The sequence below is a fragment of the Choloepus didactylus genome, chromosome 6 (genome assembly GCF_015220235.1).
Source record: "Choloepus didactylus isolate mChoDid1 chromosome 6, mChoDid1.pri, whole genome shotgun sequence".
NCBI classification, from domain to species: domain Eukaryota; kingdom Metazoa; phylum Chordata; class Mammalia; order Pilosa; family Megalonychidae; genus Choloepus; species Choloepus didactylus.
Window position 1 is genome coordinate 56,253,724 of NC_051312.1, and position 23,599 is coordinate 56,277,322.

The 23,599-nt window shown below is 36.5% G+C and overlaps 1 pseudogene; it reads right to left on the reverse strand.

The window, feature by feature from the left end:
* Window positions 1–20,881: 20,881 nt before the first annotated feature.
* LOC119536940 lies at window positions 20,882–23,059 on the reverse strand (annotated as a pseudogene).
* Between the last annotated feature and the right edge of the window lie 540 nt (window positions 23,060–23,599).

Here is a 23,599-nt window from a genome sequence, read left to right on the forward strand (position 1 = left end):
ATTGTTTTAGTTGTGGATATATTCTGGGTCTCAAGTATTGGAAATAAGTTCAACCATTTGATGCTTCCATGTAGCATACACTTTGGATGACATTAAGAAGTAAAATGCTCTCATTATATATAATCTATGTTTCCATTACTCTGTTAGAGTTAAAATATATACAATACTTTTCTATAAAAAACTAGACTCCCTCTCTAAAAGGACATAATTTATTCCACAAATATTTATTAAGTGAAAAGTATATGCCAGATACTGTGTTCTGTATCTGGGAACTGGCAGGAGAGATAGAGAAGAGGAAGAGAGAGAGGGACAGCCTTGAGTAATTATATCTAATTTAAACACGCATGAATAGGAAAGACATTTATCACCTTTAATGGAAATTATTCCAATAGATTCCTCATCCTTCTCCATTTTCCCTATTTCTAGACAATCCCCATATGATCCTTATTCCAAAATAGTCACATTATAATAATCTTAACCCAACGGCAAACCAGTCTGCTCAGCTTTCTTCAAATTTTTTTATTCATACTATTTTCTTTGAAATATCATTACATATTCTAAGAATGGCAAAATATGCCCATGAATATTTATGGAGTGATTGTCTCACACGAAATAACAGAATAATGGCTTATCTAAATATTACTATAAATTCTAGAAATTTTAGAAATTCAATAAGATGTGAAAAGGAATCCCAGAAAAAAATTAATTGTATTTTCTTACTTATTGAAGAGAAGTTTGTGAACCAGAAAAGTTGAATAATTTGTTTAAGATTTTAGAAATAGTTGGTTAACTATCCTAGTTATTTTTGTAACTAGGAAACTCGACATTTGGAAGTGTTTTCAAATGGGAGTTGCTGGGACAGAAAATATTTTTAGCTCTTGTCTTTTATCCAGATAAAAAGCCACTTAGTAAAGGCCAACAATACTGAGATTTGCAATCCAAAATGCACTGAAAAATTCTTGATCAATCCTTGGGTTATATAACACAGATGATTTATTAATATAGTATATCCATATGATGCTGATTCTTATTACATACCACACCTTTTTTAAGATTATAGTTGTGTCATTGATATAATTATAGCCTTCTTAGATTTGGGTATTCAAGAGTGCCTCCAGGAATGAGAAAATACAACTTATTAAGGAGACTGTCAGTATTGTTCTTAACTTGACTTAGATATTTTTAATACTCTTAGATATCTATTTTTAGGCAAGAAATCCATTTTATTTTTAATATTTTAATATACAGAATCTTGATCAGGAACCATCTATAAAATTTGGGACATGTTTTTATTTTTCTTTATGATGTTACAATTTTGAATTTTTACTAAAAGTGTGAAGATTTTGAAGCCCAAGCACCCAAAATTCCTGTGTGATACAAGAGATAGTGTTTTCATTCTGTCAACTGATTATACAATTATATGATTGCGTCAACAGCAACATTTTCAATTTTGTTGCTGGATAATTGAAATGACTAGACATTATAAAAGTAGAATACAGTTATAATCAGTAATAGAAATATTTGGTTCTGTTATTAAAGAAGAACAAGATGCAATTCATAAATGGAACTATATGGTAAATAAAATTTCATGTTTCTAGTTTTGTCTGTGAAAAGCAGACTCTGAGACAGAAGTTCAAATAAAGGAGGTTGATTAAAGAGTGCTTTTGGAATTAACATTTGTGAAAGGGAAGGGAAGTAAGCAGGACTGGGCAAAGGGAGAGGTTGAACTGTGATGCAGCTCAATGGAACCCAGTGGGGAGTTCTGAAGATGATATGACCTTTCAGAGCTTCTTAGAACTTTTTCAGTGCTGAGGTAAGAGGGCCCAACTACCACATCAGTTACTCTTTGGATGCAGGCAACCTCAGGCAGGGAGCTTAACCTTGGGCAGGGTAGCTTACTTCAGACCAAGGCAATTCCCAAAGGAGGTTAGCAGCTCAGGAGTGTCTGCCAACACCACATCCAGCTGCTGGGTAACACATGCTCATTCTGGAAGGTGGATCTGGACAGCTTATTATACCATCTTCCATGTGTCATATTCTACTTCCAACATGTAGTCTTTAAAAATCTTAATGTTTAATTCAAAATACTATTTTGCGTGTGGTTTTGGATTTTGAGTCATCTGTTTGTTCTTTTGAGAGTCTAGCTAATGACTTGCCCCTGTTTCCAGCACTCTCTCCATTCCATCTCCATAGTGCTTTCTAAAGAATGATCTCTCTAAAATACAAATTTTGTCACATTGCCATGCTACATGTCTTCATAGCATGAAATATACTGTTAGAACTCAACTTTACACACTAGATTTTTTAAGTCTGGTCTACCACTCCAGCGTCACTACCTGTGACTTCCCAGGATGCACCACCTGTTAGGCCTACAAAACTACTACTGACCAAACAAAGATACATACTCATAACTTTTTCTTTACACATGAAGTACTTTTTGGGTCTAATTAATGATTACATGTCCTTTAAGATTAAGCTCATGTATTCATAATCCTTGATGTCATTGCTGATCACCACATCCTTTCTTCCTCCTATCCTCCTACTTTGTTTACATCTTTATCATTGTTTACATAAAACAGTAAAATAATTGCTGATTTACTTGTATGACTCCTTCTCCAGACTATGAGCTCTTGGTGTAAAGCACGAGCTTATTTTATCTCTTAGTCTCAAACACATAGCACAATATCTGAACCAATGTAGACTTATAGACACACAAAGAATGTACGTTGAATGAATATTTGAATATATCTATCTAACAGTGTAAAAGTTAAAAGGACAAAGAAACAACCTTTTTCTGATTAGCTTCCATTCAATACACATTAGCACACAATCAATATGTGGATGGCCAATCATATTGATGAAGATGATAATAGCTTGAGGATTTCATGGCCTCTGTTAAAATTCAACCATTATATTTATCAGTGGATTAACAGAGCAAAACCAGTGGAAAAGTAGAAAACACTGCCTTACCTTGCTGTTTCCTATAGTTACAATGTTAGTGAATATAGAACATTGATAGTGTAAGAACTGACAGTGTCTTTTTTGCTCCTCACTATTATTATTTTTTGTTTTATGAATGTAGGTCAGTATAAACTCTAAATTCTAGGCATTTTCTGTAATAATCATGATAACAACAACACCACAATTAAAATGTCTCTCATTGTTTCATTTAACTAATATATACTTACAACCTACTTTGTTCTATACACTGTCCTAGAACTATATCAATGAATAAGATAAATCCATGCTCCTGGAAACTTAGTTTCAGAATCACACAATATGCAAGTTTACAAATATATATTTGATACATATTTACTTTTTTCTTCTTAAATGCTATGAAGAAAGGTAAAAACATGCCAAGGGGATTGAGAATGATGGCGTGTGGAAAAACATGTTATATTTTTCTTGAACACATGAAATACATCCAGCAATTTGCTATGTGCTTACTTTCAAGGTTCGTGAGGGCTTTGTCAGTCCAGAGGCTAAAGAAGACACCAGACATGTTCTGAGACAAGAACTTTTATTCAGGGCTTGCTTACAGTGTGAGAAGTCTTGTAGAGATTATGAAGGCTCTCTCTTGCCCGGCAGGAGCAGCATTTGGCAGGTAGGCAAATCATATGATTAAAGAGGACAGCAAGTCAGTTATAAGGATTTGAGACAAAGACAATACTAAGGATACAAGATCAGGAACAGAGTCTTGTGACTTGGGGGGTGGTGGTGATTGTCAAAAAGGAAGTAAACTATTAACACAACAGCGTGAGGTCTGGTGACAGTTACATCTTGTTTCTTGGTGAAATCAGGAGTTTCTCACGGCCTGCCTACTTCCTGTTTTAAAGTTACATTTTAAGGTCAATTTACCATTTTCTCTTTACTGGTTTACGAAGATGATAGGTTAAACATTAGTTGCCCCGGTCATGCAGACTGCTGTGCACCAGGGTCCGCAGGCCTGTCTTGTTCAGGCCAGGGGCTACTACACTTACAATTCTTTGTATTTTTATTTTCCTAATAAGAATTTAGAGACTCAGAAATGTTAAAAATAAATAAATAAACACAAAAACACTGTATAAGTACAGAGTATCTAGTGGTAAAGTTTGCAATAGAAAACAGATTTTCTTAGGCCATAAACAAAGGGATACTACAACAGACTCTGCAACTCTGCAATTCAGCTTTTGCATGAATTTCCAGCCGATTTTGCTAGTAACTCAGGAATGTAAAGACATTCCTGAGTTATTAGTCCCAAGGCCTCAAAAACTACCAATCAATTGTCACCAAGTGTGTAAAGGTGAAGGGAGAAAGATGCAAGACTTTTCAAGAGCAAAAATAAAATCAGCTTTTGGAAGGTAAAGAAGTTATCAGAAACAAAATAAAAAGTCTATCTTATACAACTAAAAGACTTCCAAAAAGCAGCAGAAGGAAGAGAAGAATCGCAAGAAAAGAGTAAAATAATAATAATAATTATAACATCAATAAAACATAGCAGTAGTAATTCAGTTTACAGTTTTAAATCTTATTTTCCAGGGGGAAAATGTTTTGGACCTATTCTAGTAAATACATGTTCATAAACTGGGTTCTTATATTTTTTAATAAATAATAAATAAATATAGAGCAAGAAATATAACAGGTGCTCAAATACTGTAGTGTTCTGATGAAAGCTAACAATAGAGCATTAAACATATCTAAACCTACCTGCAACTGCTCTGCATTTATATAACACTCAATGTATTTGAAAAACATATTTTTTTCGTCTTTGCAGTAAGGTACCCCTGCAAACCTTCTCAGTTTGCAAGTGAATCATAAAATGCCACACAAAGGAATTAGTGCCACTGAATTTCAGATGAAGAAGAGACTTTGGGGTTTTATCTATCTCAATTTTCCACTCTATGGATGAGACAATTAGGTCCCTGAGTGGAAAGTTGATTTTCTTAAGGTCCCAGCACTATTCCATGGCAGAATGTAACTTAAAAAACAGTGACCTCTGATTGCTAATCCAGAGCTTTTGTAGATAAACTACCATTATATACATGTAATATAGACATATTGTTAAACTATTGAATTACAGTTGCTTTGAAAGCCTGACAAATAAGATGCACTTAAACAGCATTCTTTGAATGAATAAATTTCTATCTTTTCTCTCTTGTCTCCACACCTCCTTCTTAAGTCTGCCCACAATCTGTATCAGAATAATCTCCCCATCTTTAAATCCTCTTAATCACAGTTGATTCTAATAGGGTGGGCCTCGACCCATATATATTTTCCATAATGGTTATTTGAAATTTTAACACAGAGAAACAAGATTTTCCAGTGTTAGCCATAGCTGAGTGAGAATAAAGGAAAAGCCAGGCTGGGATGGCCACATTTGGCCCTTGGCAAGTGGAGCAAAGGGGATTCTATGGGGAAGGTTAACAATGAAACAGAGATAATATTTAATTAGAGGTGTCAGTTTCTAGCCCAGATGGAAAACTAGCATGGGCTTCTGGCTATTACTCTTTAAATTCAATTCTCATGCCACAGAGCTGAGAAGGAAACAGTTGATTAAGAAAATAAATCATTGGGAACATGGTAGATGGAGGATTGGTTGAGTTTTTAAGAATGGTGGGCAGAAGAGGCCAAATTTGTCATTATGAGAGGAAGGTTGGAGGAAACTTTTGTAGTTATGTCTTTTACTTTACCTCTTTTGCTCTTGGCAGACTATTGCCCTTAGCAACTGTGGAGCAGAGGCAGCCACACCACCCTGGCGCCAGCCTGAAATGGCAAGTTAATATCATAGCAACACTGGAGCCTGGCTGGAATGGGAAGCAAAGAAGAGCACACAAGTTACCCTTGGAGAAGAGCCCTGACACAGACAAAAGAACAGATAATGAAAACATAGTACAGAAAGAACAAGAGGAACCAACTGAGATGCTCTGTATGATAAATATATTATTGCAATTAAAAATTCTCCTGATTTTTTTTTTCTCTTATTCCATTGTTTTCTTAGGGGTTGTTAATTTTCTTAGGGGATGGTAGGAACATGCTGGAAGCAATGTAGTTATTTTAGATTATTTGTTTTTCTTACTCCTCTGTTTGGACATGGTTTATTAATTTTCTTGGGGTATGGTAGGAACATATTGGAAGCAAAGTAGTTATTTTAGGTTATTTGTTTTCCTTAATCCATTGCTTTGTTTGAAATGTTGTGGGGGTTTTTTTGGTTGTTGTTTGCCTGTTTGTTTTTAATTTTTTGATAAACAAAGTTAAAAAATTGAAAAAAAAAATCAGTAGAAAAATGGGAGTAAAAACTAAATGACAAATAGGGTGGGATGGGGGGATGGTTTGGGTATTCTCTTTTCACTTTTATTTTTTATTCTTATTGTGATTCTTTCTGATGTAAGGAAAATGTTCAGAAATAGATTGTGGTGATGAACGCATAACTATATGATCACACTGTGAACAGTTGATTGTATACAATGGATGACTGTATGGTTTATGAATATATTTCAATAAAACTGAATTAAAAAAAAAAAAAAGAAAATTGAAAAAAGAAAAAAATTCTCCTGATGTTTTGAATAACAGAAATATCCTATAAAAGAATGAGCTGGAGGATTAGATTGTAGATCTCTTCTAGGTTGTAGATCTCTTCTACAAGGAATAAAAAGATGAACGTATAAGAGATGATTTAAATACCAATATACAAATTCGGAATCCCAGAAATAGAAAAAAACTAAGTAATGTGGAAAATAATTAGCAAAATCTCCCAGAATTATAGGAAGATACCTAATTTCAGCTGGACAAAGCTTGTAGAGTAAAAAAGAGGCTATATAAGGAAAAAAAAATACAATTAGACATGTTATGGTGAAATTTGCAAACACTAATATGAGAAAATTCTGGAAGCTTGCAATAGGAAGAGGAAAACAGCTATAAAGAAAATCTGATGATAAGATTTCTCAAGACAACATTAGATATAGAGTATAAAGAAGTGATATTTTGAATGGAGAAAATTTAACACAAAACAACCCTTTTGAAACACACGAGGACAGAGGAAAAACTAATTTAGAAGAAATCAACAACATTGGGGAATTAAGGATGAATGAAACACATATTTAAATACATACACACAGCTAGAAAGATGAGGAGGTCACATCTAGGACACTTTTGTCTATCTGTAAGTACTCTTTCTATGGGCGTGATCATATTTAGCCTTATTGTGTCATAAAGAAAATGTCCATGCAATGACTATTCTTAAGTGTAGTCTAATTGTATTATACCTATTAATTCCAATAAGGTTGAAAACTAGATGGATAAAATTATTCAGAAAAACAAAAATAATGTACCTGCCATGGACTGACCCCTTCACCTCCTGCCAGCCACTCCACATTACCAAATCTTCTCTTCCTCCTTGCAATGTACAACTCTTATATTCCATTATACCACATTTTATCTACAACTATAGTTTTTAATGTTTGAAGTGTTCTTTATTGCTTATATATACTTGTTTGTATTGTTCATTTGATATATTATACTATTTATTAAAAATCATTTAGTTACCTTAAGTTACGATGCCATGCAACATCATATTTCTCATCAAAATTACAGAAAATAATTTTTCTATTTAACTTCTTTTTTATTTAATAATTTTTAAACTATACTCATGAATTTCAGGAATAAATTAACATTGCTAAGCAAATGGCAAGTCTACTCCATTTCAAGACAGTCTATCCATGGAAATAAGGGAAATTCTCTTGGCTTATATCCCACATTGGCCACTGGTTCACAACCAAGAAAAATTACAGCCCTGAACTTCCTGTTGTACACGCACAACACTGATTCCATCTTTTCTCAGGCCTCAGTAGCAAAAAGGAGGCCCTGAAGGGAGAGACACTGACATGAGGCAGGGGTCATACTAGGGTGCAAGGCTCAGACATGAAGCAAAACATGACCCTGTTGGTTTGTTTCTAGGAGAAGGTGATAATCTCACTAGAGAAAAGTTCTACCTAGAGGTTTTGAGTTGGAAAGCAGAGATGTCTGCTACAGGCTTTAATCATCAAATATTTATACTTTATTTACTTGTCTGTCTCTGTTTCTTTCTTCACACTTGCTTAATACAAAAAGTAATTTCTAAATTATCATTTTCTTCTTGATACTCCTCCACTTGCAAATCTTCAGTAGCATCCTGTTGCTTAGCCCAACATCCAAGGATTTCTGGATAACAGTCTAGTCTAGTTTTCCAGTCATGCCTTTTACTTCGTCAACATAGATGCTGAGCGTAAGTAAATAGGTTTGCCATTTTTTTCCAAGTGTAGCTTGTATTTTTTTTTCCCCAACATGATTTTGTTTATATTCTTCCCTCTGTTTGTCCACCCTCAGTTCTCTTATCTTTCTAAATTCTACTAGTCTTTCAAAACTTATTTCAGACTCCTCATTTCAATTATAATCTTTGCCTCTTCTGACTCCTTAGTATCCTGATTATTCTCAAGTAGCTTATTTTACCTACCTTTTCTTATTAGTCATTTTCACATGGGTTTATATTTTGAAGCTATGTTTTTGGTTTCAATGAAATTTTCTAAAGCACCCAACATACAGTCATACACATGGTATATGATTAATAACATATTTGATTATTTTTAAAATTGCAAATAAATACTAATGAATAACCTAGACTGAGACTGTGGGTGAGGCATTTTTTGCTTTTTAGTATGTCCCATGTGTTGTAGAAGATCCAAAAGATTAGATCTAGCATCTAGCATTTTGGCTGAAATACACAAGTGCTTAATGAGTATTTTTTCAATTAAATTAATCAATAAATTAATGACTGAAAATTATAGCAGTAACCATCACTATTCTCATACTTAAAACTATTATTGAACTTATACTAGCTCCTGTTTCCAGTGTGCAGTTGGAAAATACCTGCTATAGAATAAATAGGAACAAAATGTCATAATAGCATTCCAGTTAATGATATGAGAATACCACAAAGAAATAAAGATAGCAACAAGTCAAATTCAGCAAGATGGAGAAGTTAAACTTTGAACACAAAAGGTTGGGAGTGATTGGGGTTAAGTTACAATTAGGACAAGGACATTCCAGGTCAAGGTGATCATTTGATATCTATCTATCTATCTATCTATCTATCTAGATATATATATAGATAGATATAGAGAAATTAGATATTGATATAGATATATAGATAGAGATATAAACATAAACATAGGCTCAGAGGAGTCAACATTCTTGTGACCATTAGATCACTCCAACTGAAGTGAACAACTTATGTCAAAAAAGAGTTGGCGTTTTGAAGGCACAAGAAGAGTATCCTGTGTGCATGTTTGTGAGTGTATGTGTGAGGGTATATGTCAGTAACAGAAAACCACTTAGTATAACATTTATGCTAAAAGTATCCAAAAAAAATTCTTAAATGTTAATCTGCCAATGTATTCTGAAATTTATTCCAAGTGCTCCTATGTTTTTCTGGCTCCAGCCTCCAATACAACTCTATTCTTAGGAATGATATTTCCAGATTTTGACATAGTTCCAGAAAAGCCTTATTGGTAAAGGTCTATACCTCACCACTCTAGACCTGCCTCGATTATTCGAGCCTTTCTGACAGAGCTCCTTAATAAGAAAAAAATAAAATGCCTCTGAATTCTCCTCTAGGAAACCCATTCTCCCTTTTAGCTCATTTGAGGCCACAAATGAGTCATGATCCTGACCCCTGTCACATTATTTGTGAAGTAGAAGTATGCATTAGAAAGCAACAAGGATTTGCCATTTGCAAGTTAAAAGTGGAGTTCCCGTTAAGCATGATTTCAGGGGTGAAAGTGCAGAAAAAGCCTATGGCTAGAATGGAAGGGAGAGCAATTCTGTGCCTACTCACACTATACTAGGCCGTTTGTCCCCTTTGGGAAATAAAAGCTGATTGCCAAGACTCCACGTTACTATTATAATATTTATTATAGCCTAGTTTGTAATAATTGTATTTGGCCTGCAGAATCAGAGTTTTGGGCAGTTGTGTTCCACCAGCAGTAAACCTTAATGAGGACAAAATTGATCTCATCTATTCCCTGTCACTACCCAGCTAGTGTACTCAAACCCTGCACTTTATTCTACTTTCCTGTCCTAGGCAGACCAATCATGGGGCCTGTTTTGCTTACAGTGTTTGTCTGAAGGAAACTGCCTGGCCAAATCCAGCTAACAGCAGAGGCAGGTCCTCAGCTGGGCATGGTTTATGCTTTCTTTGTCTTAACGCTAACCCCAAACACAGCTGCTTGGACCAGTGGTGAGCATTTCACCCAAGCACAACCAACCTATAAAAAAAATTGGTCAGACACAGCTATCTGCTACCAAATGCCTTTTTTTTTTCTTATTTAGTAAATCATCCCCAATTTTTAACAGGAAGCATTGATGTCCTGTGGACAAATTACGTCACTCAACAGTCTTTGCAGTTTAACATTGTGATAAGGTTCTGAACAATGAAATAAAAGAAGAAATAAAGATAGCAACAAAAGATGCTTGCAAGTAGTTCTAGCTATGAAGTTCCCTTTTTACTTCTCCCTTCTGGAGAAGTAATTTTATGGCTGGAATGCCACAGCTAAGACATGACCCTGAACACGGTAGCCATAGAAAGAAGGATACTTCTTCTTTACTAATTTCCCACGGCACATCAGGATGCCCTACTTCTGAACTTGGTTAACATAAAGGAAAAACACATCTCCTCTGTATAAGTCATTATTTCTTGAGGCTTTCCTATTTTCAGCCCAGAATGATTCTAACAGATACCACTGGCAAATGGTCTGTAAGGCAGGAGTGACAGCAAGGATGAAGGAGTACAAACTGGTCCCTCAAATTCCCTCCCTTTGGATTCAAGACATAGGTATGGAAAGAGGATCATGGTTTCGTAGTGGAAACTGCAACAAAAGCTACACCAATACATGCAGTCACACAGAGGCTATGCTCATCTAATATAGAGCCCGAGAGCGGATATCAGCAAATTCCTTATGCGGCAGGGACTACAAGACATCCTGTCATCTAGCAGAGCCTTGAATCATGAATGGTCCAGTCTTGATCAGGCCAACAATTCTGGAGTCCTGCTAGATTTGAAATATCTTTACTACCACATATATTATTTTGATAGAATCTCAATTACCATAGCCAGTCTAAGAATAGAAAGAGCTTCACACATTGCTTCTTTTTGAGGCATTCTTAAAGTGCTCATAAATGTAATTGACTCCTTTGTCCCCTCCATATAATCGTTTGAAAAGACAAAAGGGTTCTACTTTAATAATATCTCTAGAACAGAACCTTTCCTTTCTAAACCTCATTTAGCTTTTCACTTTGTGTGCCTAGACAATTTCCATTAGCTCTTCTGGATTTTTTCTCCACTCTAAATCAATGTCAAGGGCCATGTTTGATGAGTCTAAGTAATGCCTTATTACCGCAGATTGGCTTAACTATCCTAAACAATTGCCAATTTAATCATTTACTTTATGGGGCTCCCCTATCCCCCAAACAAGACAAAACAAAAGTTTCAGTCTGGCATTCCACATAACCTTAATGTTAGTCACCTTGATCACCTGCTCTAGATCTATAGTACTGTTCTCCAGTGCCTCATCTCCTTGTGAACTCTTCCTAAGTCTGTATCTTTGCTCATATTTGCCCAACTGATTCAATCATAGCTATCCTTCAAGACCTACCTTGACTATCTCCTCTATGGAGCTTTAGTGGTTTCCCCCTCTCAGCCTTCCCACCACATGTGATATCACCTTTGAAATCCGACAGTTTCTTATTTGTTTTTCTTGGTATAATAATTTGTCATTCTGTTAGATCATATGACATTTTTCTTTTGGGGACCAGAGCCTGGATCTTGCTTTTTTATGGCCTATGCATGAATTATTTACAAAATTAATATATGTTCAATTTAATTGATTGTTCTTATTGACTTTATCAAAATTCTTTTCCTGGAATAAAGTTGTAAAAATGATGCTCTTACTATTCTAGCCAACTGCCATAGGTTTATTGCCATATCTTGTGTGGCCATGCAATATAAAATGATTATAAAAATGCATCTTTTAAGTCTCAGCTTGTATAAATGAAAATTATAGATTGGGCAAGGGAGGGATCCATACACTTAGTTATTTAAATAGAATGATGGCTTAAATTGGATGGGTGAATTCAATTTCTTATCATTCATTGATGCCTAAGGTAAACGAGACCATTTCCTATCATTTGCAGATGATTTAAAACAATTCTTAATGAAAGGAAATTAGGGATTCCAGAAGGATTCTGCTAATTAAAGAGAAACACTAGAAGACCAGAACCACTAAGTAAACTCTTTCTAAAACTCTCTGTTGAGAATGCAAATAGTCTAGGGAAGGGAGAGAAGAAAAAAAATCTTGTGGCTCTGAGGGAAAGACAATATAGCAGTCTGATTAACACAACATATTTTGTAATTGGGTCTGTGTTCAGTTCCTAGCTGTGCCACTTCCTGAATATGTGACTATAAGCTAGTGTTGTAATCTCTATAAAATCCTCAGATTCTTCACATGTGAAATGAATAGTACTTCTGTTTCCATTCACTTTTTGGGAATTATGGAGATGTTGAAGATGGAGAACTCATTGCACCATGAAAGACCCATAGTTGCAGCTCTATGAATTATTGTCATTTTATCAATCATGCCTGGTTATCTTTTGTCTTATCAATCTAAATTAAAGTAAAGGAGGTCCAGCCTATGTTGTGCTGATTAAAATTAAAATTATGGGTGTCACTCATCCTAATTTCTAGATGACATTTTTTCTAGCCCATTTATAAACATTCTGCCAGTTCTAATATACCCTAAAATATAAGCAATTTTCAGAAAGAAAAAAAATCACAGTAGCCAATATATTAGAGGTTCCATGAGGTTATGTTATAGATATGTTTTGCCCTTAAAGTTTTTCTTTTTGTTTGGTTGACCCTTGGTTTTAATTATCTGCAAGAGTACCACTATTGCTTTTAGCAATATAGTAATATAGATGCAAATGTTAAGTAAGGGTATATGACTATCTAGGGAAATAATAAAAAGAGAGAAAATTATCAAACCACCTCAGATCAAAAATTTTCTCATTGCAGGAACCATCTTAAGTTCACATTAACAATGATCCTAGATATTACCTGGGACTTCCAAGATCTTATCTATAATTCCCCCAAATCTTGTATCAGAAGAAGATAAATTCCCTTCCCCACCATTTCATGAGCCATCATGCTTACAGAAATAGGCATTCCTTTTTACAGCTTGCAATAGGCACCTTTGAAAACTCTCCTCTGAGTGAAGTAAACAGTTATAAAATCAAAATGTCAGAAGGTCACTCAAAACATACTTGGAGTGGCTATTTAAAATCATAAGTCAGAAGACTTTGTATGTAAATATTTTATAGCTCCAAAGTGCCTCCAACATTATTGCTCTTATCAAAAGTGGTCAGCAAATATTTATTGTCAAAATGAATGAACATCAGTCTCCTTCCACTGCTTCCAACTAATGGATACTTTTTAATGTATTACTATCTGCTAGCAGATCCTGGATATGAACCAGATTTTATAGCTGCTATAATGAGTATTTCATGAGTCTTAAGGATATAAGATGTAGGAAAAGGAAACGTAAATATTCTCTTCTTAATATTTCTCTACTCTGTTACTCTTCTACTGTCAACACAAAGAAAAAAGGAAGAAGGAAAAGAAAGGAAAAGAAAATAATTTAAAGTGAAAGAGAAACTATGGAATATAACTCCATAAAGTTTAATAAATATGCACACAATACACAAACTATTGAATTATTTCATTTTATTTGACGACAAATAACAGAAACCAAATTCAGTTGCAGTGGGAGAAGGATGGAACAAGAAGCATGTAAAACAAGGCAGAAGTAGTGCATGCCATAAGAAGGACTTGGAACAAGGATCATAACACAAGTAACCTAGACAGTGAGCAATCTCTATGTCTCTCCCCTACAATTTCTCTGTGCATAGCACACTTCTTTGTATTTCTAGAGTCCACCGTCCTCAGACACATGGAAGAATAGAGCTACCCTCAGTTCTAAATTTTACTTGTTACCTCAATAGGTGGAAACCATCTGTTTACTTTTTTCAATCCCTCTCTGTGGATTCCTGCAACTACCCTCTCCCTAAATACCCTTCTTTTATTTAAATCTCTTGGGACAGGACTGCAAATGGCCCAGCTTGAGCCAGATGCCTACGCATGGCCATAAGACCAGAGTCTTGCAACAGAGATGTGACTGCAGAGGGGCCGTCTTTGCTTACAGCCCCCAAGGGGCATGGTGAGGTGGAAAAAACAATAGGCTCCCCACCACAAAATTAAGTAAGATGCTATAATAAGTACAACTAAAAACCCTGAACATTAATAAAAAACAAATGTAAAAAGACTCCAAAATTAAAGACAGTAAGTCAGACAGGCTAAGGACCTCAGGATCTAAGGGAAGACATGGTGGTGAATGCTTTGAGTTTTATTTTTGCCTCAAATATCCCACCCTTGGAGACAAAGAAGCTGGCAACCCAGAAATGTTAATGGTTACAGAACAACAACAAAAACCCAATAAAACCCTACTATTTCTAACCAAAGGACAAGGAAAGGGGCAGCTTGGCAAGAGAGAAATCATTTGGATAATAATGGCTATACTCCTATAAAACACCACGGAAGAACTGGGGCCCCAATCCTAATCATGCTATCAAAGATAGAGTGGGGATCCTAGATTTCTCCCTCATTGACCTATAAGGAGGTGCCCAATCCACTTGCCCATATTATCAGAGGATACCACACTGGGAGTCATGACTTCTACCTCTACATGGCACTAATGAAGCACTGTTCCCACAACTTGCTGGGTGGTGTCAGAGTAGGCCTGATGGAGAGTTAGGTCTTTCATCACTGCCCAGTGGTAATGAGGCCACAACCCCTGCCCTCATGGTATTAATGGAGGCCATGGGGAACAATAATGAGGCACTTCTACCCATTCCAGCCAGGGAGGTATCAGTGGAGGTCTAATGGGGAGCTGTAACCTGCACCTCCACCCAGCAATAAAGAGAAATACCATACCTGCAAGTGTTAATCAAGGACAAGTTGGGAATCTGCATTTCTGGTATAGCCATCACAAATGAAGCAACAGCTTGCCCGCCCCACCCACCCTCTTTCCACTACCAGAGCACTATCAGAATTGGCCTGCTAAAACAGGGTTTAAATAAGATCAACTCTCCAATCATAATACTCCAAATATTCAGGTTTCAATCAAAAAACCATTTGCCATACCAGGAAGATATCCCAAACTATATGAAACAATATACCTAATAGATAATGCAGAGTTTGGGGGTCCCCAAGACCAACCATTTCTGACAATAACTGCAAGTTCAGGCTGCCAGGACAACACTCTGTTTCAGTAATTTGCTAAAGGACTCATAAAACTCAGCCAAGCCATTAAATTCATGGCTATGACTTATTAGAGTGAAAGGATGCACATTAAAATCCTCAGAGGGAGGGCACATATAGGGCAGGGTTCAGAAGAGTCTAGCACGAAGTGTTTTTGTTTTATTTTTAATTTTTTATATTTTTGAGAAGGGTTGTAAAGTGACAGTAGTACATTTCCTTAATCTCTTGAAAGACTTATTTTACCAGATTCTCTACCTATCTCAGTAAATGTCTTTAAGAGTAGACGGTAGATACAAAGACTAGTGAAATAGCAATTAAGAACACCAATGAGAAGCAATTATTTGGATGCCTCTGAAGTTAGTAACATCACATAAATTTCCATGTTTCAGGCAAAAACAAAACAAAACAAACAAACAAAAAAAAAAACCATGAAAAATACTTTTCTGATCTCAAAATATTTAGTTCCCAGAGCAAAAAGTTTGACTCTGCGCTAAACTAAGAATATCACAAGAAGGTAAATACAGAAGTTAGTGACTTCAGTATTTTATGCCTATGTGAAATATGAAGCAAAACTACAGTTTCGACTTAATCTGGCACATTGCTAGGCAACACTACTAACTCCTTAATACTTGGGAAAACTAAGTAGGTACTGTTCTTTAGATTTGAGCCTAAATGTATTTTCTGTATTTTCCATGGAATTGAATGTATTTTTAATCAACACAAAACTAAAACAAATCTTACTATTGCATCCTTAATCAGTTTAAACATTACTTGTTTCCCACACTTTGGTTCTTAATTTCAATATATACCATCTTATCTACATATATGTCTGTCTGTTTAGCTGCATGTTAGACATTGAGTTATTTTGGTAACTTTGGTCTGATTAGCTTTGATGAGGTGATTCTTATTCTCTTTTGCTAATAGTTCTGAAAATGCTTGATTTTGAGCAGAAATTTGAAAATGACGAGGACAACTGGAACTTCTGAGCATGTCTTAAACTGTATAAATATTAGAAAACTGGAAGGAAATAAGTTTTAGGGATTTACTAAGATTCTTCCCACCTCCTAGGTTATTAAGATGATTAAGCAACTCTGACCATTATCTGGTAAACATTGTTGGTTGCATAGATATAGAAATGGCAGAATATCATACTAGTGGCAAAGAAAAAAAGTTTAAATTAGATTTAAAAGTATTAATTTTGATAAGACTTCAAACTTCCATGAGAAGATAACCATAACAGCTGAAGTGCTCACTGTAGAAATCAATAAATATTTTGGTTAGGCTGTTAAGAAACAACAAAAATGCTCTAAGAAATGTTATGTAACCTTATTTTTATTAGAAAAAACGGCCATGACCATCACAATACTTGCAGAAAAATCATTTGACAAGATTCAGCACCCAAATATTACAAAAGCTCTCAAAATTATGAATAGAGGGGGACATGCTCAACTTGAAAAATGGTATTTATTTAAAGACAAAGCATAAAAAAAACAGAAAAAAAACTTATAGATAATATAGTAATACTGGTAAAATCTTAATGCTTTTCCCTTAATATCAGGATTAAGGAAATGATGTTCACTCTTACCACTCTTATTTAATATAGTGTTGGAAATTACAGCCAATGCAATAAGGCAAGACAAGTTATTAAAAGTATATGGATCAGAAAGGAAGGAAAAAAAAAAAAACTACCCTTATTTGGTGATGACATGATTTTCTATACACACACACACACCCCTATCCAGAACTTATAAGTGAGTTCATCAAGGTCTTATGGTACAAGATAACATTAAAATGATAATTGTATTTCTATATACTAGCAAAAAAATACATGGACACTGAAATTAAAAATAGAAAACCATTCAAAATTAACCAATAAAATGGTACACTTATGTGTAAATCTAAAGAAACACATAAAAGAGTTCTATGCTGAAAATTACACTGATGAACAAAATAAAAGAAGATCTAAATAAATGGAGAGACATATTGCATGCATGGATTGGATAACTCAGTGTATTAAAGATGTTAGTTATCCCCAAACTGATATACAGATTTAACACAATTACTATCAAAATTTCAGCAAGCTTTTTTTGCAGATATGTAAAATGTTATTTTAAAATTTGTTTGTAAAAGCAGAGCAGATAACATAACTAAAACAATTTCTGAAAGAGAAGAATGAAGTGGGAGGAATCAGTCTACCTGATTTCAAAACTTTTTATATAGCAATAATCATCAAAACTTGTATTGCTGGAGAGATAGACAAATATATCAATGAAACAGAATAAATATTAATGGATATTAATATTAACAATCCATTAAATATTGATATATATTAATATTATATATGCCCAACTTATTTTTGACAAAACTGCAAAAATAATTCAATGGAGGAATTATGGCCATTTCCATGAATGGTGCTGGAATAATTGGATATCCATTGGGGGGGGGTTGTGAACCTTGACCTAAATCTCACATCTTATACAAAAATTAACTCAAGATGGATCATGGACTTGAATGTAAAACATAAGCTATAAAACATTTGGGAAAATATAGAAGAAAACTTTGGGATCTAGGGTTAGGCAAAGAGTTCTTACACTTACCAACAAAAGAATGATGCAAAGAGTGGTAAATTGAACTTTACGAGAATTATTATTTTTTATGTGAAAGAATTGTTAAATGTATGAATGGACAAGCTACAGACTAGGAAAAAATATTTGCAAACCACCTATACCACAAAAGACTAGTATCTAGAATACAAAAAGAACTCTCAAAACTCAAAAATAGAAAATCAAACAAGCCAATTAGAAAATGGGCAAAGGGTTGAAAGAGACATTTCACTGATAATGATATGCACATAACAAAAATGAAACATTAAAAAATGGTCAATATTATTAGCCATTAAAGAAATGCAAATTAAAAGCACAAGATATCATTATACACTATGAGTCTGGCTAAAATAAAATGGCAACACCAGATGCATGCAAGGATGCAGAAAAACTCAATCACTTATACTTTGCTGTTGGGAATGTAAAATAGTACTTCCATTTTGGAAAAAAAGTTTGGCAGTTTCTTAAAAAACTAAATATATGTCTCAGAAATTGCACTTCTTGGCTTTTATCCCAGATACATTAAGACATGTTCACCCACAAACCTGTAGACGAATGTTTACAGAAGCTTTATTCGTAATAGCCCCAAACTGGAAAGGAACCTAGATGTCCTTCAATGGATGAATGGTTAAACTGTGGTAGATCTGTAGCATGCAATACTACCCTGTAATAAAAAAGAATGAGCTACTGATATACAGAAAAACCTGAATAAATCCCCAGAGAATTGTGCTGAGTAAGAAAAGTCATTCCTGAAAGAATACATACACTATGATTTCCTTTTATATAGTATTATTTTGTTTTTTAAATAAAACTTTATTAAAATACCTAAACATAGCAGCAGTATAAAGCAATAGTTAAATACAAGCTGTTATGGGTTGAATTGTGTCCCCAAAAATCTGTATGAAGTCCTTACCCCTAGTACCTCAGAATGTGGCCTTATTTGGAAATGGGTTCATTGCAGATGTAATTAGTTAAGATGCAGTCAGACTGTTTATATGAACTTCAACTTCTGTGTGAGACCAAAGGAAGAGTGTTTCTTTGGTGCAAAATCTATATTTTCTGTAGCACACTAAATAATTTAACTTGTATGGTCAATTTATTCAAACACCATAATTACATGGAACTTTGAATAGGGAGTGAGATTTGGTAGGTTTGTACAGGTTAGTGTGAAATCCCAGTACATTTATTTGGACAGTAAATAAAATGTATTTGCAGGGCCCCCCTGAGGAACTGGGGAAAAATGCAGAAATATTAAACTTCCCCACCTGGGTTATTACTGATGTTCTTGCAAGAGGACTAACAATTTGGCAGGTTGAGCCCTACCAATTTGGCAGCTTGAGCCCTCAGCCTTGGGGCTTGCCCTTATGAAGCTTGTTACTACAATGGAGAAGCTAAGCCCATTTATAATTGTGCCTAAGAGCCTCCCCCATAGAACCTCTTTGTTGCTCAGATATGGCCTCTCTCTCTAAAGTCCACTTGATAGGTAAACCAACCCACTACCCTTCCCCTATGTGGGACATGACTCCCAGGAGTGTAAATCTCCCTGGTAGCACGGGACATGACTCCCAGTGATGAGCCTGGACCCAGCGTCATGGGATAGAGAAAGTCTTCTTGACCAAAAGGGGAAAGCAAAATGACACAAAATAAAGTTTCAGTGGTGGAGAGACTTCAAATGGAGTCAAGAGGTCACTCTGGAGGGTATTCATATGCACTATATAGATATCCTTTTTAGTCTTTAGTGTATTGTAATAAAAGGAAGTGCCTGAACCTGTCAAACTGCAACCAGTAACCTTGATTCTTGAAGATGATTGTATAACTGTGTGGCTTAACATGATGTAACTTTGTGATTGTGAAAACCTTGTGGCTCACATTCCCTTTAACCACATTCCCTTTGACATATAACTAGAAAAATGGGAACAAAAATTAAATGAAAAATAGGGTGGGATGGGGGGAGTCAGTTTTGAGTGTTCTTTTATACTTTTATTTTTATTCTTATTTTTTTTATCTCTTTTTTGGAGCAATGAAAATGTTTAGAAATTGATTGTGGTGATGTATGCACAAGTATATGAATGTACTGTGAACAAATGATTATACACTGTGGATGACTGTATGGTCTCTGAATATATCTCAATACAACTGAATTTAAAACAAAATAATAAAACAACAAAAAAAGATGCAGGCATACTAGATTAGGGTGTGTCCTTAATCCAATATGACTGGTGTTCTTGTAAGAAGAGGAAGACAGGAGAGAAGGCATTTGCTGACTGAGGCAGAGACTGGGGTGATGCATCTACAAGCCAAGGGAAAGTGTGGGACCACCAGTAGCTGGAAGAGGGAGCATGGCCGTGCCAACACCTTTATTTCAGACTTCTAGCTTCCAGAACTGTAAGACAATAAATTTCTATTGTTTTAAGTGACCCAGTTTGTGGTACTTTGTTACAGCAGCCCTAGGACACTAATACACAAGCATAATCTAATTTGTTACATCTCTGATTCATTGGGACAAATCTAACTTGCTTGGTTCTTTTATGTTTATGAATTCAAAGAGAAAAACCCTTGTTACAGTTTTTCTCTCTCACCTCCTTGACTTAGTGTCTCTGCTGACCCTGCCTTGGACTCCAGTTGGAGGACCCTAGTTGAAGGTCCTCTCTGACATTCCCACCCAGACTGGGTTAACTGCAGCCCCAGCCTCTTAGAGGATTGCAGGATCACAGCTGGCTTCTAGAATCAGTTGCCCCCATAGAGCAATTTTCCAACCTGAGACAGAGGAAGAAACTAGTGCCACTTGGTCTAGCTAGATTGATCTGAACAGATTTAATGAGGTTTTATCCCAAGAACCAAAAACTGCTTGAGGATGCCTTCTCCCTGTTCTAGATCATAGAGGAGGGCAGAGGCTGCCTTAGTCTTTCTTGCCTCCCAGTTCTTCTTGTGAGGAGCTTCCATGGGCTATAAGGAGTCAGTGTGGACACTGGGGGACTCCAGCCTCACTCTATCCAGGATGGTCTTCTTGAGGGCAGCTGAGGAGATCTTTTCTTGGTCAGCCATGGATTGCAGGTCTGGGGTTCGGATGCAGGAGGCTTCATCTGCAAAGAGCCGATGCCCCCACTCTCCAGGAAGTGCAGGATGTGGATGGTCCTCCCCCCATACCCAGGGGTGAAGACATCCTCTTTGAGCTAGCCTTGGTGCTGCTCCAAATCTATCTGCATCTTGGTGGCTCCCATTAAGGCCTGGGCCCCCTATAGGACCGCCAGATGCTGCAAGAGTCCCTCCTTCACCCTACCATCAGCCAAATGTGTCCAGAGCCATGAACACATAGGCAGTACCCCAACCTGAGCCTTGTGATGGTGTCAATTAAGTCCCCCTCCACTTACATGCAGAAGCCCATGCTGCTCATGAGCTGCTGTAGGAGCTGCCGGTCCCCCACTAGGGTGTGGCTGCCCATGGTGTACGCTGTGGTGCCTTCCCGTACCACCACAGGCATGTTGGTCATGCAGCAAATCACCTTTGGGGCCGGCCAGAACTCCATCAGCTTCTTCTCCACAAAGCTGATGGTGACGCCGACTGTACAGGAGACCACGATGTGCCTGGCCTTGATGTCTGCCGGGATCTCATCCAGGATGAACAGGATGATGTGCAGGTCACTGCAAGGGACAGGACATCGCTGTGCCATACAGTCTCTTTGTTGTTGTGGGTCAAGTTCACACCCATCTTCCTGAGTGTGAACACCATAGGCAAGTCCATTTCTGGGAAGCTGGTAATAATCTTATGAGGGGTCAGGCAGTGGTGAAGCCAGTTGTTGGTGCATAGGCTAGCTGTTTGGTGCAATAAAGGCCATGCTCACGGTCCCTGGCCCAGAGTCTTCTGGGCAGTTGCAGGAGCCCGCTCAGTGTGAGCCTGGAGGTAGCATTTCAGGGGAGTCCTGGGATGTAGCAGGCAGCTGGCTGAAGGAGCTGGATCAAGGGAGTGTTGGACAGCTTCCATGACCCAGCAGCTCAGTGGGCCCTGGGACCTGAACATGGGTATCCCCAGAGGTGGGGGGTGGGGGGTGGGGGGGGTCCCACCCACTCCCAACACTCTTTACCAAGTACCTGCTGTTAGATCACGCCTCAGAGACCCAGACGTCACCTCAGGGCCCATCTATAGAGTATTCCTGACATGACAAAACTGTAGAAAAGGAGAACAGATTCCTAGCTGTCAGAAGTAAGTGGAGGGTGGGTGATGTAGGAAAGTGGGTGTGGCTTTAAAAGGGCAACATGATAAATTTTTGTGGTGAAGGAAATGTTGTTTATTGCAATGGTTATTAATGTCAATGGTGTACTATATTTTTTCAAGATGTCATCTTTGGAGGAAACTGGATAAATGGTTACATAGAATCTTCTCATTTTATTTCTTGCAACTGCATTTTAATTTAAAATTATATCAAAATTTAAAATTTAATTAACAATAAACAAATACCATTGAACATACCGGGAACCATGTTAAGTGCTAAGAAAATTAGTTCAATAAAAGCAATAGAAATTCCAAGAATGAATTTCCCACAGAAAGGGGAAATGATTCATAAGTCTTGAAGAATAAGGATTTTGAAAAAAGAGAAGCAGTTGGGAAATGCATTCTGGGTAGAGTAACAGAATTAGCCAACACATGGAAACCAGGATACACACAGTATGTGGGCCTGGAGAAGTTATCAGTGAGCAGCAGTGACTGACTGGAGGAATATATCAGAAAATCAAATTATTCAAAATAGGGTAGGCAGCTTATGTTCCTTCCATGATTCACCAAGGATGGCCATAAAATTCTAGTTTCAAATGTCACTTTCTTTCCAAAATCTCATTGTTCATCAAATGGATCCTTTGACAGCCTATTCACATCCAGAAAATTCTCAAAATCCCAGATTTTTCTCTAACAGTCTCATTCAATTACACTTCTTCATGGCATTTGGTCTGGATCATTTTACCTTAAGAATCTTATGGACCTTGAAAATATTAGTCCCTGTAGGTATAAATGAGTCTTACTTCTGACAAAAGTCTTGCATTCTCCTGATGCTGTTTAAATAATCCATTTCTAGAGCATCCTCCATTGTAGCAGCCAAGTTCTTTTTATGTTAAAGGGGATTTTCTAGCATAATGAGCAAAGAATAATTAATTTTGAAATTTTGCATATATATGATTATAAAAAAGAAAGATGTTAAGAATTCATCATGTGGAGAACCTAAGATAGCAGCTAGGTGAGTCAGGGCAAAAAAACCCCTCCGTGAAAAATACTAGATAAAAGCCAGAAAGTGACCCAGAACACCAGTTCCAGTGATGCACCAGCTGGACAAGTCTGCTAAATCTGCAGGGACCATGCACTTGGTGAAACCGGGAGTCTGCATTCTGAAATAAGTGCGTAAGCCGCTGAATAGACAGCAGCCACACTGCGGTGTGGGGAAACCGAGGGTTGGCATTTGGAGGCAGACTAGCTCTTTTTAAAAAAATCCAAAAGCGGCTGCAGATACAGCAGTGAGAACCGCACAATGAAGCATGGCAGGAACGGGATGTGTGAACACCTCAATATCTGGCATGGAAGATAGCCTTTTGCACACCTGCTGCTAATTGTCTCAGAGTGAGGAAGGCAGAGG